At 46.6% G+C, this 18,988-nt stretch overlaps 1 protein-coding gene across 1 annotated transcript in view; it reads left to right on the top strand.

Annotated features, from left to right (window-relative positions):
- Positions 1-18,988, top strand: part of rgs12b (regulator of G protein signaling 12b) — a 230,195-nt gene that overhangs the window by 84,200 nt on the left and 127,007 nt on the right.

Raw genomic sequence — 18,988 nt, 5'->3', positions numbered from 1 at the left:
TATAATGCAGTGGTACACACAAAGGAAACGAGGGAAATCTGTTGTGTTCTATGAGTAAGCTGAACTGATTTTTGAAGCCAGAAGCAGATATTTTCCCATTCCAATATCCTTCCCTGCCCTACTAGAGTTTCCTCCTACTTGGGATGGGGTAAGTGTTTACACGGGTAGTCATCATTCTTGGGCGGATTTAATGTTCCCCCATTGCTGAATTGAAGGTGGGGGTGCTTCCCCGCCCGCAATTATACCAGCAGCTGGGGAGGGAGGCATTGGACCTGCTGCCTGCCAGTGGGCCAGTTGAGGCCCTTAAAGTGGACAATTAATATCCACTTAAAGTCCTCATCTCACTCCCACTGGCTTTTAACCTATTGTGGGTGAGATCTACCCTTGGTGCCTAAGCTGACGGGTGACCCTCCACAGGCTGATGGTGGACCGGTTCTCCCTCCTTAACAGACCCCTGGGCCCATCAGTGGGTCCCCCCAAAGTGTTAACCTTTCCCAGGTTGCCTTACCCCATGGCCTCTCAAACCCTAGCCCCCCCCCACCCCCTGACCCACACACCCCTCAACGGTATAAATGCACACACAAATTAGGAGCAGGAGTTGGCACCCGGTAGGACCCCCAAACACATAACAAAATCAAAATTCAGTGCTGTATACCTCTGCCCTGAAGTGCTGGAGACTGGTTGGCCTTTATTGGCTTGTAGACTACCGCGCTCACCATTGATGGGCATAATTGCTGAGCTCTATCCTACCATGAAAACACTGGCTGTCAGCATTGACCAATGGATAGCAATCAGAAACAGAAACCAAGATAATTTCTCTTCTTCCTTGTCCTAGGCTGATTGTGGTTCCCTCACTGTTCTGGCTAACTAATCACATGGCATGGACCAAAGCTGGAGCCTTGTTGACCCATTTGGGCCAATTCGGGTCCCAGTCCTCCTGATGCTGTGCTGATTCGAGCTGATGTGAGATGTGAAAAGGATGGTTTCTCTTCTCATCTTCCCTTCCAGCTTCTGTGGTCTCAATTCTTCAATGTCCATCCTCATAAGAGCTCAAGAACTTATTGTACAGGGAAACTTAAAAAGGCCCTGCTTTTGTCAAAAAAGCACATTTGCAAATGAAATGGTACAACATGCCCTGGAGTACTTCGGTATGTTTTGTCAGTAACATAAGTCAACAATCACATCTTTTCAAGAGCCTTCAGCTTTCTCGGGGCACTTCACACTGATGTATTTTAGTACAACTTACAAATCACATTGTGCATCTTCAAATAAACAAAATGATTTTCTCAGGTTTTTTCCATGGAGATAGTGCTTCTTTGATCTTATTGGATTTTTTCCAATTCCTATTACTGAATTACTTTTTGAATATAAATAGTTATAAATATGTATCTGAAATAGAATTACTGTTCTGTTTTCATCTGGAAATAAACCAGTTGTTGGGTTTGATTGAGAGAAATACTATCTTAAGCAGCAGAAACAAATTTGACTTGTACAAAATTTAATTGATTTTTAAAAATCAAAATTGTATGGCATTTTTCTGTAATTTTTAAAAGAATCAATTATTTCAAGAGTTCCTGTTGCTCAGCACTGTAAAATTAAAATGTCATTTACCTTATGGCATTTACATTTTTTTTAGAGTACCCAATTCTTTTTTCTCCAATTAAGGGGCAATTTAGTGTGGCCAATTCACCTACCCTGTATGTCTTTGGGTTGAAGGGGTGAGACCCACAAAAACACGGGGAGAATGTACAAACTCCACACGGACAGTGACCAGGGGCTGGGATCGAACCCGGGTCCTCCGCACCGTGAGGCAGCAGTGCTAACCACTGTGCTGCCCACCTTGTGGCATTGTTGACTGTTTACCAATAATCTTTTAAAATCTAATGATTGTGCTGGTAAAATTTAAATTTTCTTTTTGGTAGAAATTTCAAAGGAAGAAATTGTGACCTTGACATTTTGATAATGAATGTTAGTTCCAAATGTAAAATACCAATTCCAATTGTAAAATAAAAATGTTTAAATGGTTGTTTGAAGTACTTTAGATTTTAAAATGTTTTGCCTAATAAGATTTTGAAATGCAACTTTATTTCTAAGTCTGTCTTTATTAGTAAATGGAAAATAGGTCAGCTCTGACAATCTATGGGCTGTGATCTGTGGTTGCTCCAGGTTTATGCCCAGGTGTATTTTAGTGCTAATTCTGCCGGAGTTTATACTGTCAGCAGGAGACAACACATTACTTCAGGTCTGCAAATACATGTATTACTACCTATCCCATGCAGTTAGAAAAATCCATGTTTGGCATTTTTGGAGGCGAGTTCCCTACCCCACACTCCTTCTCACCTGTACAAAAGAGTTAATTCAGTTAGAAGACTTTAATTTGGGGATTCAAAATGCTCCCTTTGCCTAAACTCCTATTCTCTTCCAGTTGAGGCCCACTTCTGTCTAGCTGTAACCTGGTATGGTCAACTGAATAAAGCCCAGCAGCACCAGACACCCAGTGCAATTGTGTCTTTAATGATTAACAGGTGTAGTGGTTTGGTAGCCCAGTGAAACACCTGAGAAAATTCAGGGTCTTTGATGATCTCTCCTGTCATGAATTCATGAGATATGGCCGTAACTGGCTGGGCCAGCATTTATTGCCCATCCCTAATTGCCCTTGAGTGGTTTGTGGGCCATTTGGATAAGAATCAACCACATTGCTGTGGATCTGGAGACACATGTAGGCCAGACCAGATAAGGATGGCATATTTCGTTCCCTATAGGACATGAGTGAACCAGATGGGTTTTTACGGTAATCGACAATGGTTTTGTGGTGATCATTTAGACTTTTAATTGCAGATATTTACTGAATTCAAATTTCACCATCTGCTTTGGTATGGTTTTGAACCCAGAGCAGTGGCAGTGGACCTGGTCTTTGGGCCCAGAGAGAGGGCAGTCACCAAGGTGGAGGTCGGCACTGGGCGAGCAAGTGAGACCTCGCTGAGTTGCGGTTCCCCATGGCACGTCTTGTCGCCACACCCTACACCACACTCCACCCCAAACTTCAATCACGCATCATGTCTTGTGCCTTGCGGGATCTCTGGTGACAAGCCGCGCCTCTGGTGGCCCCCGCCTCCAACCACAACCCAAACCTCAAGTGGAGAGGACACGGACAGTGACGGGAGTTCTCGACCCATAGCCCGAAACATCCCAGATTACCAATCTGGGGACGACGTTAACTTCCCGACACCCTCCTCCATCCCAGAGACACTTGCCTTCGTTGGGCATGTTAGTGAAGAGGCTCCTGGGGCACACTACACCCATGCTGCAGATGTAGGTAGGAACTCCCGAAAGGACGGATGGTCGGAAGGCAGCCAGACCCCAGGGACTAGCTACCGTCCAGCACCTGCAGGTACCGTTGGAGGAGTCTAACCACTTACAGAAGCAGGAGGTAGTGCCGACAATGCCAACACCACACAGATGGCGTCTATGGTGAAGGTCTTGGGCTCAAAAGTATCGGCCATGGATCAACTTGTCCAAGGCCTGAGGCACTTTGTACGGGTGGTGGCCAATGCCCAGGACAGGGCTACCCTATTACAGGCAATCATGTATCAGGGCTACTGGACATTGCAGCGGCGCTCCAGATCGTGGCCCAGTCATAGTGGGCCATGTCTGAGGGTGTCGACGGCATACCCGGGTGCTGGCTGATGTGGTCCAGACCCAGAAGGTGGCACAGTCACAGTGTGATGTGGCACAGACCCAGAGGGATGTGGTCCACTCCCTGTGCTCTACGACCGAGAGTATCGAGACCGTGGTAGAGACAGGAGCAGGCCTCCAGGACTGACAGTGCCAGGTGTCCCCCCCCCCCCCCCCCCCCCCCCCCCCCCCCACCTACCCCCCCCCACCTACCCACCCCCCCCCCCCCACCTACCCCCCCACCCCCCACCCCCCCCCCCCCCCCCACCCACCCCCCCCCCCCCACCCCACCCACCCCCCACCCCCCACCACCACCATCGTCCTTGGTGCATCTGATGAGAGGCAGGCAGAACAGGGCAGCATCATGTGACCTGGGACACCCGAGCAGCAACTGCAGAAGCCGGCTACCAAAGGGGACCCAGGTACTCCTGGTGGCAGGGATGGGTGCCAGGGCCAGAGGCCCCCACGGTGCCGGGCACCAACAGGGCCAGAAGTGCGGTATGGACTTGGGGGAGGAGAAATGCGGGGGGCAGAGTCTGCAGTGCAGACCGGGCCACCATGTTGCCCAGTGGACCTGGTTGGGTATAGGAATAGGAGCAGGTTGCCTCCACTCCTGATGTACCGCCTGGGAATCCACCTAGGTGTAGCCTTAGGGCCCGGCTGCCTCCTGTTTTTCTGGGGCAGGCTCCATTGCTGCAGGGTCCTCATTGAGCACCTCTAGCTCATACAGCCTCAGTGCCAGGGCTGTGACGATTGAGATGAAGGCCACCATTCCTTGTTGAATTCCGAAGTCCATTGTCTGCAGGGTTGAAAGTCAGACATGTTAGCATGGTGCATATCCCTATACCCAACCAGATCCACTGGGCAACATGGTGACCCGGTCTGCACTGCAGACTCTGCCCCCTGCATTTCTCCTCCCCCAAGTCCATACCGCACATCTGGCCCTGTTGGTGCCCGGCACCGTGGGGGCCTCTGGCCCTGGCATCCTTCCCTGCCACTAGGAGTACCTGGCCCTACCCATGCCAGCAATACGCTCTGTGACCTCTGTCTGGCACCTTCCTGCAGGGACTACTGTGGGCATTGCCCTGAGTGGGGCCTGTGCTGCCCGCCGGCAGGTGACTGCGTGTTGGAGGGGGGGGGGGGATGTTGGTGGGGTGGGAGCACCCATACGGCCAGTGACACCCATACGGTCGGTGACACTGCACGACCAGGGGCCGCGGTGGGCAGTTAGTGGGGTGCACAGAGAGATAGCTGCCTTGCGTGGCAATGGCGGTCTGTGGCTGGACACCCTGGTCCCATGGGGAGTCAACCAACTCCACGGCACATCCCCTGCTGTCCCCCTGGGCCTGGTGGAGGTCCCCCCAGTTAGCCTTGCCAGTGGTAGGACCGGCAGCCCACGGTTGTGCCTCTGCCTGTCTTACCTCCTCCCTCTCCCTCATTGGCCACGGCGCCCATTTCCCAATTTATAAAACCAAAAGTGAAATTCACCGTCATTAATCCCCCGGCGGAGATGGAGCATTGCGGAGGCCCCAGAGAATATCAGGTCGGGCCCGCTAATGGTATGCAAACTGTGTTTACTGTACTGACAGAGTAGAATATATTGACGCCGCTGTCGAGGCATCAGACTATGGCATTCTGACAAGCACCTGGCACCCGCCAAGACTTTGGCTTCACGACCGATTCTTTGCCCAATCACGTGTCACGATTCCAAAGTCGGCTGATGGAGAATGTCACCCATAATCTTTTGGTATAACCAATATGGAAAGGCAATTTTTCCAGTATTTTGCTACCACTCAGAAATATTGTACATTGAGTGAAATATGATCACACTGAAATAGGGAGTTTCCTTGCCAAATATGCACAGCTGTTTTTCTTTCTTAGAAAGTGTTTCTCAACCAGACGCCTGACAGGACGTTCTGTAACCCTGAGACAGTGTGCTTGATTGTTGGGAGCAAGACAGAAAGAACTATCTGAAGAGCTTTTGATTCTGCAGACATTATAAGAGCATTCTTTCTTCCCCATTCTTTTATGGGATGTGGGAGTCGCTCATATTTGTTGCCCATCCTTAATTCCTGTAAGGATGAGGAGGCTATTTGAACCCTCGAGCCTGCTCCACCATTTGATAGGATCATGGCTGATCTAATTAGTATATCTGATTCTCTTCTTCAGAGGCCAGTGGTGGCTGGGTTATTGAACATATGGCTGAGTTAGATAGATTCTTGATTAACAAGAGAGTAAAAGATATGGGGCTGGTTTAGCACAGTGGGCTAAATAGCTGGCTTGTAAAGCAGAAGAAGACCAGCAGCGCGGGTTCAATTCCTGTTCCAGCCTCCATGAACAGGTGCCGGAATGTGGCGACTAGGGGCTTTTCACAGTAACTTCATTAAAGCCTACTTGTGACAATAAGTGATTATTATTATTATTGTGGCCTCAACTCCACTTTCCTTTCTGCCCCTATAATCTTTGACTCCCTTGTTTACCATTGCGTCTTTTTGTGAAACCCAGCTATGACTAATTGCTATTGGACTGATGCTTTCCAAATACGATTGCTGACATAAAGTTGCCCCTAACTTAGTCTGTCCTATTTCCAGTCCAATATATTTAAATGCACTGGAAGCCCGACTTCCAACCCTGAATCCTTTCCTCAAACCAGAGATTACAATAGCTGTGAAATCACTAGTCCCACCCCACCAAAAATCATCGACATGCATCATAAAGATGCCAGAAAGATTTCCTTTATAGTGCCAGTAAAACATTGCCGGATCTGCTTTCAACTGGCAACATCCTAACTAACAAAACTAACCTTACCGAAAAATACCAGACTCTGGACACATCATTTAATCCATATACACATTTGTTCAACTTCCAGAGCACCCTTTCTGTGCTAACTGCCTCTTTAGGAGGACGGAGAAAAATGTCTCTCTGGAGCTGATGCCCCTGCAAAAAGGCAGTTTTTATATCTATAGATTTGCATTCCCATGCCTTTGTGGCTAATAGAGCCAAGAAGATCTTTAAAATAACCTTTCCTGCTATAGGTGAATCCCCCTAAATCCTGATCTTCTAAATTTTCTTCAAATCCCCTTGCCACAAGCCTGGCCTTTGCCTTATAAATTCCATCCAGAAGAACCTTTTCCATGCAAATCCATCTGTGGTATAGAGCTCTTTGTCCCCTATCCGGTACTTCTGTGTATACCCCAAATTCACTCCCAACTATGCAGTTCTTGCTGTTTGGCATCTTTGATAACTTTTTCATCTAATTTATTGGAAGCCACCAAAATCTCACGTGCATGTGGGCTTCTACTCCTATTAGTATTCGTAGTCTTACTCCTGTTCCGAGATCTTGATAAACTACGTCCCCTCTACCGCCTGGTATCTCGTTCTGTACAGCTTCTGCTTGATCTTTCCCTTCTGTGCGATATCCTTTCAATAGTTCTCAACCTTTTCCTGCGGACCTGTTCACTATCGATGTACTATCTGAACTGGCACTGCGTTTCTGTGCCCTCCATTTTTGAACTTTGTGTTCCCAATCCATTGTCTTGACTCCCGCCTCTGAATGCTGTATATTCAACCAATGTTTATACTTTCCTGTGGCCTTCCCTGCTCTACTAGTAACAGTTGCATCCTTCCATTGACTAGACCCTTCAGGCAAGTATGTCACTTTTGTACCAACTTTTGGCAGTTGTCTTTTCAGAAAGATGGCCTGTTCTAATTCATCAGAAGTGTCGTGTTCCTCTACAGAAACCCTGTCTATATCAGTTAACTGGTCCTCATAGTTCTGTATCACCTGCGTATCAGTTAGCTCTGGTTCCTCATAATGTCTGTCTGCTCTGTCTAAATTTGAAAATTTGTAAACTGTACCCATTATCCTCGATGAATGTACCCTGACAGTTTGATTGCCATGTTGCAAAATAATTGTTTTGCCATCTCGGCCGATGATCATCCCTGGGCCTTTCCAATCATTAAAATAGTCTCTCTTATAGTATACTATGTCTCCTTGCTGAAAAACGGTATTTGATGGCCGTACATTATGCCTCATAGCTCTGCAAATTCTGTCAGAGACTTCTGCTTCCAAAAAAGCTTTTCTACTGCTGTGTAATACATTTAAATTCTCAGCAAAGGCAGAGCTAATTGTAGTCCCTTCCCAAGCTGGAGGCTGGTCATCTAAAATGGACGGAATTTTAGGATTTCTACCAAACACTAATTGATAGGGACTATAGCCCCCAACTATCTGCAATGAATTTTTTGCATGTACCGCCCATGCTAAAGCTGAATTTAGCTTGCAGTTTGGTCTATCTGCCAAAGTTTTCCGGAGCATGTCGTCTATTACCGCACAGTTTCTTTCACACACACCATTACTAAATGGGTTTTCCGCAGCCGTATTCATAACTGTGATATTCGCGTTTTCACACATATCCCTAAACTCATCATTAGCAAATTCTCCCCCATTGTCCATAAGGAATTTTGCCGGTGGGCCCATTACTGTCCATATCCATTTTTCCACGATTTGATCCAGAATTACTCTCTTTTTTTTTTACTTCGTATAATTGTTGAAATCCACAGTCTTTCCAAAAACTGTTGCCTTATCCTGTTTCATATCCAGTTTCATGTGCGTTCTTCATAGACGGTCTGCTCAGAAGCAAAGTTACCTCATTTGATACAACATCCGTGCTAATGAAATGATTCACTCCGGCAATATTGCAAGGGATCACCACTCTTTTCAGTGACTTCAGAGTATTATCATTCCCAAACCTGAAACTTGTGGAACTTTCAAATTCCTTAACCTTGTTACGATTTTCAGCATTCAAGGAGTCCAGGTAACATTTTAACCAGTCAATTCCACACACAATAGATGTGAAGCCACTGTCCAATACAGCACAATTGAAGGATTCTGCAACCAACACCCTCATTACCGGGGTAAAACTGCTCGTTAATGGGACAATGCCTTCTTTCTGGTCACTCTCTTTTTCCTCTTCTGACTCTTCCATGTCATGTGTCGCTTCAAACACTATTATTACGTGTTGGACAGTTGAAAGGATAATGGTATTGAGAGTCACATCGAAAACATCGATTTATCATACCCTGGACATTTCTGGGGTTCATCTTCCTATTGTAGGTTCTAACTGGGTTTCTGCCTTCATAATTTACGTGTCCCGATCTCCTTCTATAGTCTTGGAACCTGTTTGTAGCCATCCGATTTCGCCATCCTGTTAGTAGTGCTTCTTCCATATTCTGCTTTATTGCAGACTCACCTATTTGGGTCATCAGAGCCATCGTAATCGAATGTTTTTAAACTTTTTTTTAAAAGCTTCTGTCATCTGATCTAATAAGGTATCCTTATCCGCAAACTGAACTCCTGTCAAAATCAGGAGCCTATCCATGTTGCTCACTCCAGCAGAGTCAAGTAATTTAAAGGCCAACACAAACTGGAAATTCCAGGTTGTGTTTCTGCAGCCTTTTATATAGTCTGCCAAATTCCATTGTATAGTCTTCAATGGAGAAATTCTCTATTTTCCGGAACCTATCAAAATCCAACCATGCTTCATATGCACTTAACAAGTCATCCTTCTTCCGAGTCTACCAATTCCAGCTCAGAAAACACTTTTCTCCGGATTTTACTGTCATAAGGTAGAGAAAGAGCCAATGCCATACCTTGTTTTCTCTTTCCCAAGGCAGCATGGTAGCATGGTGGTTAGCATAAATGCTTCACAGCTCCAGGGCCCCAGGTTCGGTTCCCGGCTGGGTCACTGTCTGTGTGGAGTCTGCACGTCCTCCCCGTGTGTGCGTGGGTTTCCTCCGGGTGCTCCAGTTTCCTCCCACAGTCCAAAGATGTGCGGGTTAGGTGGATTGGCCATGCTAAATTGCCCGTAGTGTCCTAAAAAGTAAGGTTAAGGGGGGGTTGATGGGTTACTGGTATAGGGTGGATACGTGGGTTTGAGTAGGGTGATCATTGCTCGGCACAACATTGAGGGCCGAAGGGCCTGTTCTGTGCTGTACTGTTCTATGTTCTAAGTTACCTTAGTCCATATAACTACTGCACTTCTCCATTGGTCATACGATCTCCTTTCAGAAAATAAGGGGGGGGGGGGGTAGTCATATCCGGCCATCTTTATCCTAGGTTCAGCATATATCTTTTTTATTTTCTTCTCACTCACTCCGTGGTTTGGTCTGGAAAAGTTGTATCTTTCAACCCTTCACATTTGCACAGCAACCATCCTCTGCTACCATTTGTTAGACGTTTAGCTGCTGTTGTATAAAGAGTCAAAGGTTCTGCTCCCTTTCCACAAACACCTTTATTTCACTTGAACAGACTCTGCACAAAACATCACATCACCTGCCACAAAGACCACCTGAAGCCTCTTTACATATCGGTGTCAATTATTGGATACTTAACACAAATGACACAACTAATTGGAATGTCTCTCAACCCATTACTTAACAGGCCAAACTATCCAACTATTCCTCATAACATAATCCCTTCATTCCAGGAATCAGTCAAGTGATCCTTCTCTGAACTGATTTATTGTAGTTATATCCTTTCTTAAGTGAGGAGACCAAAACTGAGCACACTGCTCCTGACGTGGTCTTGCCAATACCCTGAAGAACTGTAGCAAAACTTACCTACTTTTATACTCTATTTCTCCTTGCAATAAATGCCACCACTCCACTTGCCTTTCTAATCACTTGCTCTAATCACTTGTTCTATCTGCATACCAACATTTTGTGATTCATGTACCAGGGCATCCAGATCTTTCTATGCTCCTGAGTTTGTGATATCTCTCCATTTAAATTAGGTGGGATTTTCTGGCTGTTCATGCTGGTGGGATATTACAGTCCCATCGATAGTGCACCCCCATCGTGGGTTTCGTGTTGGCAAGGGGTGCGTTAAATGGGATGTCCATTGACAATGGCAGGACCAGAAGATCCCGCAGCTGGCCACTGGCTAGTTGCCCGCCGCCACTGTAGAACACGCTGCAGAGGGAGATTAAAAACCTGCCCAGTATATTGGTTTTCCATTCTTCCACCAAACGTACAAATTCATTTTCTACATTATTATCTGCCAAATTTTTGCTCATATCCTTAACCTATCCAAATTCCTTGGCAGCACGGTACCATGGTGGTGGCAGCACGGTAGCATTGTGGATAGGCTCAATTGCTTCACAGCTCCAGGGTCCTACGTTCGATTCCCGGCTTGGGTCACTGTCTATGCGGAGTCTGCAGGTTCTCCCCGTGTCTGTGTGGGTTTCCTCCGGGTGCTCGGTTTCCTCCACAGTCCAAAGATGTGCAGGTTAGGTGGATTGGCCATGCTAAATTGCCCTTAGTGTCCAAAATTGCCCTTAGTGTTGGGGTGGGGTTACTGGGTTATGGGGATAGGGTGGGGGGGTGGGCTTGGGTAGGGTGCTCTTCCAAGAGCTGGTGCAGACTCGATGGGCCGAATGGCCTCCTTCTGCATTCTACTTTCTATTCTAAATCCATAAGTCTTCTTCACAATCTACTCTCCTACCTGGCAGCAGATTTAGCAAATTTACATTCAATCCTTTATCCAAGTCAATGATATAGATTATAAATAGCTGTGGAATTGCGAATGGTACAGAACATTGTGCAGTCATCAGCAAACCTGGAACTGAGATGATTGACCTCCAGCAACACAACCATCTTCCTTTGAGTTAGGTATATCTCCAAACTGTGGGGAGTTTCCCCTCTTTTTTTTTTCCATAGACTTCAATTTTGCCAGGAATCCTTCAATGCTATTCTCAGCCAAATACTGCCTTGATGTCAAAATAAGTCATTCTCACCTCCCTTCTTGAGCTCACCGTGTTCATCCGTGTTTGAACTGAGGCTTTAATGAGGTGAAAGCTGTGTGGGGCCCTGGTGGAAACCAAGCTGAACATCGGCAAGCAATTTATTGTTGCGTTAGTGCTGTTTGATAGCACCGTCGATGAACGCCCTTCACAACTTTGCTGATGATGGAACATAATTGGCCGGAATGATATTTGTCCTGCTTTTTGTTGACAGGTCCTTAACTGGGCAATTTCCCTACGTTGTCAAGGTCGATGCTTATGTTGCAATGTTTTAAATTTCTCTTGTGTATCCAATATTTTTTTAATCAATTGGACAAGTATTAGTGTTGGATGATAATCACTTGTTATTCTTAAACTAGAACTGTGACCACTGTTTAAATGTCTTATCGCCACATGCCAAGGAATAATGGACGGGGTTCGACTCTTCTGACATTTATTGCCCTGATTGGTAGCCTTTTACCTTGTGTGCTGAGCGTTATTGACTATTTAGAGCTTGACAACTTGATGCGATCTTCTGCAGCTATTTTTATTTGTTTCTGCGCACATGGCCATTGCCATACTTCTATAGACCTAAAGTATGGATTGTGCTGAGGCACTTGTATAATAGTTGCTTTGGAGAAAGGCATGTTACAGCATGTATGGCATTTAAAACTAATAAAATGCCATAAAACTGCAGAACATCATTTACTAGGTTTGCATTTACTAGGTTTGCACAATCTAGCTACAAAAACAAACAGCTGGAATCTTTTCCCCCAAAATTCTTACTTCACTGACCGTTTTAAAGAAATTGTAAGGAAATTACATGTGTAGTTCTTGTCTGAAAAATGTTATTTGCTTCCCATTTTATGGTGCTTGATTTTAAAATATTGGTTGAGTCGAAAATGATGCCTTCAGCATGGGTTAGAAGGGAAGCAAACTGAAGAACGAACCCTAGTCCTTTATGTTTAACATGGGAAACATTGGCTGAATAGCAACAGGAAAGCTATTTGGAATTAACATGATTGCTTCACTCACTAACTCGGGAAGAGTAAGATACTTCATGTTACCATCTCAATTAGTATTTTGATTTTCTACTTCTGGTAAAGTTGAGCGCCTTTGACCTACAAAGTGGTCATTAATAACGGACTCCACCTCTCAAGCCCACTGGGAGGACATTTAAAAGCAGCTGCCTTCACATCAGGCATTTCAGTGCATGAGACGAGTGCAGGACTCGAGTAGCAAGCCCAGGGGAGAAAGACTGGTGGTTCAGCCGAAAAGATAGGCCTGTGATGCACTGTTCCTCTTACCCGGTGACTTAGCAGGGTTGAAGTTTAATGTAAACTACGCACTTTTAAATTAGAATATGACTAGATTATGCTTGTGAGTTTTCTATTGCTAGCATGGGAGATTATTTCAGGAAATCAATCCAGCTTCATACAGAAGTGCAATACAGAAAAAGAACAGTGAAGAAGCATATTTTAGAAAGCAGAATTGGCAAGGAAAATCTTCAAGTGTTGATAAGGTATCAAATAGAGCATAGAGATCACTTAGAGTTGCCGCCGGAGTAGGTAATTATGTTAAAAGGGACGAAAGGAATTGTGGTTTGGCATTTAGACAAACTAGAATACAAGACCAAAATAGCAATAATATAATAATCACTTATTGTCACAAGTAGGCTTCAATGCAATTATTGTGAAATAGTGAACCTGTGCAGGATCTTAAGTTGGATTAGAGTTTAAATATTGTGTACAGTTTTGGATATCCCATTTGAGACTCATCAATATAATGCAAAAAAGAGTCACTCCGATGTTAATAGTAATAATCTTTATTATTGTCACGGGTAGGGCGTACATTAACACTGCAGTACAGTTACTGTGAAAATCCCCTAGTCGCCACACTCCAGCACCTGTTCGGGCACACTGCGGGAGAATTCAGAATGTCCAATTCACCTAACAAGCATGTCTTTCAGGACTTGTGGGAGGAAACCGGAGCACCCGGAGGAATTCCAGGTAGATGTGGGGAGAACGTGCAAACGCCGCACAGACAGTGACCCAAGCCGGGAATCGAACCCAGATCCCTGTCGCTGTGAAGCAACAGTGCTAACCAGTGGGCCGCCAAATTATCGAGGGATATAAGTTCCAGGGGGAGAATATGAATGTCTCTGTCATGAGCTACTATTAAAGCAGAGCCCAGAATTCTAGAGTAGGAGGTTAGAAAATAGACAAATGTATCTTTATCCTTTTTCATATTTCTTTATGAAATGGAACAATGAAATTCAATATGAAAATAAATTTAGAAACAACAAACTAAAGGTAAAGGAAACATGAAAAATGTGATCTCTATCAAATGTGATCACTTGGCATAGGTTACTATTATTTTCAGGACCAAATTTCTGTATTTTGTTTGATAGAATATGGCCGGGATTCTCCGATCCCCCGCTGGGTCGGAGAATCGCCGGGGGTGGCGTGATTCCTGCCCCCGCCTGCTGCCGAATTCTCCGGTGCTGTGGTTTTGGCAGGGGCGGGAATCGCGGCGTGCTGGTTGGCGGCTGCTGGCAATGGCCCCCCGGGCTTTTCGGTGGGTCCCGTCGGTGTAAATTACAACAGGTCCTTACCGGCGGGACCTGGCTCCACGGGCGTCCTGCAGAGAGAGTCTTGCAGCTGGGGGGGGGGGGGTTGCCCCCACGGTGGCCTGGCTCGCGATTGGGGCCCCCAATCCGCAGGCGGGTCTGTGCCGTGGGGGCACTCTTTCCCTCTGTACCGGCTGCTGTCAACCTTTGGCATGGCCGGTGCGGAGACGAACCCCTCGCTGCACATGCGCTGGGATGATGCCAGTACATGCTGGCATTTCCGCGCATGCGACAATGCGCGCCGGCCAGCGGAGGCCCTTCAGCTCCGGTCGGAGTGGCGCCAAACCCGTTCGCGCCAGCTAGCACGGCGCCAAACACTCCGCCTCTGGCCTAGCCCCTGAAGGTGCGGAGGATTCCGCACCTTCGGGCCGGCCCGACCCCGGAGTGATTCACGCCACTTCTCGGCACTGGGACCGCCCGCCCCACCGTGTAAGGGAGAATCCAGCCCGATATGTTGATATATTGGTCATTTTGAGGCTAGCTCATAATTGTAAGAAGTTAATCCTTGTTTAAACATACAGACAGGTGGTGCGTTTGCAAAATATGTAATTAAAGTGTGATAAAAGTACCCATTCACTTTTTAAAAACAATTTCCAATTAAGGGTCAATTTAGCGTGGCCAAGCCAACTACCCTGCACATCTTTGGGGTTGGCACCGCTGCCTCACGGCGCTGATGACCCAGGTTCAGTCCCAGGTCACTGTCCATGTGGAGTTTGCAAATTCTCTCAGTGTCTTGTGGGTCTCACCCCCACAACCCAAAGATGTGAAGGGTAGGTGGATTGGCCATGCTAAATTGTTCCTTAATTGGAAAAAAAGAATTGGGTACTCTTTGTTTAAACAAAACTATAGTTGGTCCTGTGTTAGGAATAAAGTTTGTTTTAATATAAAAGATCAGTGGAATTTCAGGGCATGAATGATCCTTTCCTCACAATTTACAAATTGCAAAATTGTTGGGGTTTCTCATCCAGCTTCCTAACAGTCCAAAGATGTGCGGGTTAGGTGGATTGGCCATGCTAAACTGCCCGTAGTGTAAGGTTCATGGGGGGATTGTTGGGTTACGGGTATACGGGTTACGTGGGTTTAAGTGGGGTGATCATTGCTCGGCACAACATCGAGGGCCGAAGGGCCTGTTCTGTGCTGTACTGTTCTATGTTCTATACATTGGGGTCTGGTATCTTCACAGATAGGATGTAGATTTAAATGCTGCAAATTAACTAACTGAGATTAATTAGCTATTGTGCCACTTGTCTCTTTTTATATTTATTCATGGGATGTGAACGTCATTGGCTGGGCCAGCATTTATTGCCATTCGCTAACTGCCCATGAGAAAGTGGTGATGGGCCATCTTTTTGAACCGCAGTCATGTGGTCTCGGTACACCCACTGTGCTGTTAGGGAGAGAGTTTCAGGATTTTGACCCAGCTACAGTGAAGGAACGGTGATATATTTCCTAGTCAGGGTGGTGAGTGACTTGGAGGGGAACCTCCAGGTGGTGGTGTTCCAAGGTGTCTGCTGCCCTTGTCTCCCAGTTGGTAGCAGTCATGGATTTGAAAAGGTGCTGCCTAAGGAATTTGGTGAGTTCGTGTGGTGCAGCTTGTAGATGGTACACACTGCAGACACTGTTCGTTGGTAGGGTGGAAGTGAATATTTGTGGAAGGGGTGCCAATCAAGCGGTCCTGAATGGTGTTGAACCTCTTGTGTTGTTGGAGCTGCACTCATCCAGGCTTGACTTGTGCCGTAGGGAATTCTCAGGCTCTAACCTGCTCTTGTAACCACAGTATTTATATGGCTAATCAGTGGTAACCTCCAGGATGTTGATAGTGTGGGTTTCAGCTATGGTAATGCCATTGAATATCAAGGGCCAATGGTTAGATTCTCTTTTTTGGGAGTGGGTCATTATTTGTTACTTATGTAGCACCATTTCAGAGGGCATTTAAGAGTCAACCACATGGCTGTGGATCTGGAGTCACATGTAGATCAAACCAGGTAAGGAGGGAAGATTTCCTTCCCTAAGGGACATTAGTAAATCAGATGGGTTTTATGATGATCCATATTCGATTTTGAATTCCAGCTTTTATTGGATTCAAACCTTGCCTTGTTGAGAATAGAACTTGGATTGCCAGAGCAATACCCCGAGTTTGTATATTACTAGTCCTAATGCCACTACAAGGCCCAAGTCAGAAGTTTGATAAATACTTTCCTTTTGTCCAAGTGAGCTTGACACAATCCAGGACAAAGCAGTCCACTTGATTGGCATCCCTTCCACAAAGATGTTCCCGTCTACTCCCTCCACCACTGACCCATAGTAGCAGCAGTGTGTCCCCTCTGCAAGATGCACCACCGGAACACAATAAGGTTCCTTCGACAACACCTTCCAAACCCATGACTGCTACCAGCTAGCAGGACAGCATAATAATATCTTTATTATTATAACAAGTAGGCTTACATTAACACTACAATGAAGTTTCTGTGAAAAGCCCTGGTCGCCACACTCCGGTGCCTGATGGGGTACACTGAGGGAGAATTCAGAATGTCCAATTCACCTAACAGCACTTCTTTCGGGATTTGTAGGAGGAAACTGGTGCACCAGGAGGAAACCCACACAGACACGGGGAGAACGTGACCCAAGCGGAAATTGAACCCAGGTCCCTAGCGCTGTGAAGCAACAGTGCTATCGTGCAGCCCTAATGTCTTTTGGAGAAGGAAATCTGCCATCCTCACCTGGTCTGACCTTCATGTGACTCCAGGTCCACAGCAATGTGGTTGACTTTTTAAAAAAATATTTTTTAAAATTCTTCTTTTTCACATTTTCTCCCGAATTTACACCCACCAACAATAAACAATAATCAGTAACAAATATATCAATCCCCATATCAATAACAGCGATCCCATCCTCCCACCAAACCACAAACATTAGCCCGCATGTTCACATAAACAAATGACAAAAAGGAATTAGGGATCACCCATAGTCACCATTAACACACACAGCCCCCCTCCCCCCAACCCTCCCACCCACACGCCCCAACTAATGTTCAATGTTATCCAGTTCTTGAAAGTGCATAATGAATAATGCCCATGAATTGTAGAACCCCTCCATCCTTCCCCTCAGTTCAAACTTAACCTTCTCAAGAGTCAAGAATTCCAACGGGTCTCCCCGCCACGCCAGGGCACAGGGTGGAGAGGTTGCTCTCCAACCTATCAGGATCCGCCTTCGGGCGATCAACGAGGCGAAGGCTACAACATCTGCCTCCGCACCCATTTCCAATCCTGGCTGGTCCAACACCCCGAATATGGCCTCCCGGGGACCCGGGTCCAGTTTCACGTGCACCACTTTAGAAATAACCCTAAAAACCTCCTTCCAGTAATCTTCTAGCTTTGGACAGGACCAAAACATGTCCCACCCAACCCGTGCAACATTCACAGACATCTTCTACTCCTTTAAAGAATCGGCTCATCCTCGCCCTCGTGAGGTGTCCTCTGTATGCCACCTTCAGCTGTATCAGCCCCAGCCTCGCGCACGAGGTGGAGGCGTTCACTCTGCGGAGCACCTAACACCAGAACCCCTCCTCCATATCCTCTCCCAACTCTTCCTCCCACTTTGGTTTGATCCCTTCCAGTGGTGCCTTCTCCTCTTCCAAAATAGCTCCGTAAACCGCTGACACTACCCCCTTCTCCAGGTCCCCTGTCGTCAGCACCTCCTCCAGCAATGTGGAGGCCGGCTCCACCGGGAAGCTGTGTATCTCCTTTCTGGCAAAATCTCGAACCTGCATGTATCTAAACATTTCCCCCTGCTCCAGCCCATTCTTCGCTTCCAGCTCCTTCAATCCTGCAAACCGACCCCTAAGAAACAAATCTTTTAGTGTCTTAATCATCTTCTCCCATTTCCGAAAATTTCCATCCCTGGCTCAAACCTGTGGTTCCCCCGAATCGGCATTTCCCTTGACCCTGCCCCCAAGCCGAAGTGTTGGCGAAAGTGCCTCCAAATTCTCAATAAAGGTATAATTCCCAGACTCCCTGAGTATTTCCCCGGGGCCATCGGGAGCGGTGCTGTTGCTCGTGCTTTCAATCCCGACCCGCAATGTGGTTGGCTCTTAAATGCTCTTGGGGATGGACAATATATGCTGGCCCAGCCAGCCACTCCCACATCTCATTAAAAAGTATTAAAATCCCTCCATTTACCAGTGCTGACTTTCGTTGAACCTTTTGCAGCCAGGTGCAACGTAGAAGGTCGTGCCCGCTGACCTTCGCAGCCACCTCTGTCCATGCTGCCTTTGTCAGAAGGGGTGGCATTCTCTTCCTGTCCCTGGGCACCAGGGCTGATAGGCACTGCAAAACAGGAGGCACTTGGCCGAGCCGACGTGCCCTTCTGTTTCCATAGCGTCTTGGCACTGATGACATTCCTCTGATTAGTCTTGAGATGCACAGTACCCTCAGCCTTTCCCACAATGCCTGGCAGGGAAACTTTGTCCTCTCCTTTTAAACATAGCGCCCCCCCCCCCCCCCCCCCCCCCCAAACACACACACACACATTGGTGCCTGCATCTGACAGCTTCTCACCTCTGTCACCATCTACACAGACACCCAACCCTGAAGACACGTTACATGTGCCTTAATTGACCATCTAGCATTGGCACTGCATTCTAGGAGGGGAGCAAGTCTCACCTCTGCTCTCATCTGCACTGATTTCGGGTGCGCCCTGAGTGTAAAATTGGGAGCAACCTCCAAGTCACTCACCACCCTGACTTGGAAATATATCGCTGTTCTTTCACTGTCGCTGGGTCAAAATCCTGGAACTCCCTCCCTAACAGCACTGTAGATGTACCTACCCCACATGGACTGCAGCGGTTCGATAAAGCAATGAGGGATGGACAAAAATTACTGGAGTTGCCGGCAATGCCCACATCCAA

The sequence above is a fragment of the Scyliorhinus canicula genome, chromosome 8 (assembly GCF_902713615.1).
Source record: "Scyliorhinus canicula chromosome 8, sScyCan1.1, whole genome shotgun sequence".
NCBI classification, from domain to species: domain Eukaryota; kingdom Metazoa; phylum Chordata; class Chondrichthyes; order Carcharhiniformes; family Scyliorhinidae; genus Scyliorhinus; species Scyliorhinus canicula.
This window is presented reverse-complemented; position numbering and strand designations above follow the sequence as displayed.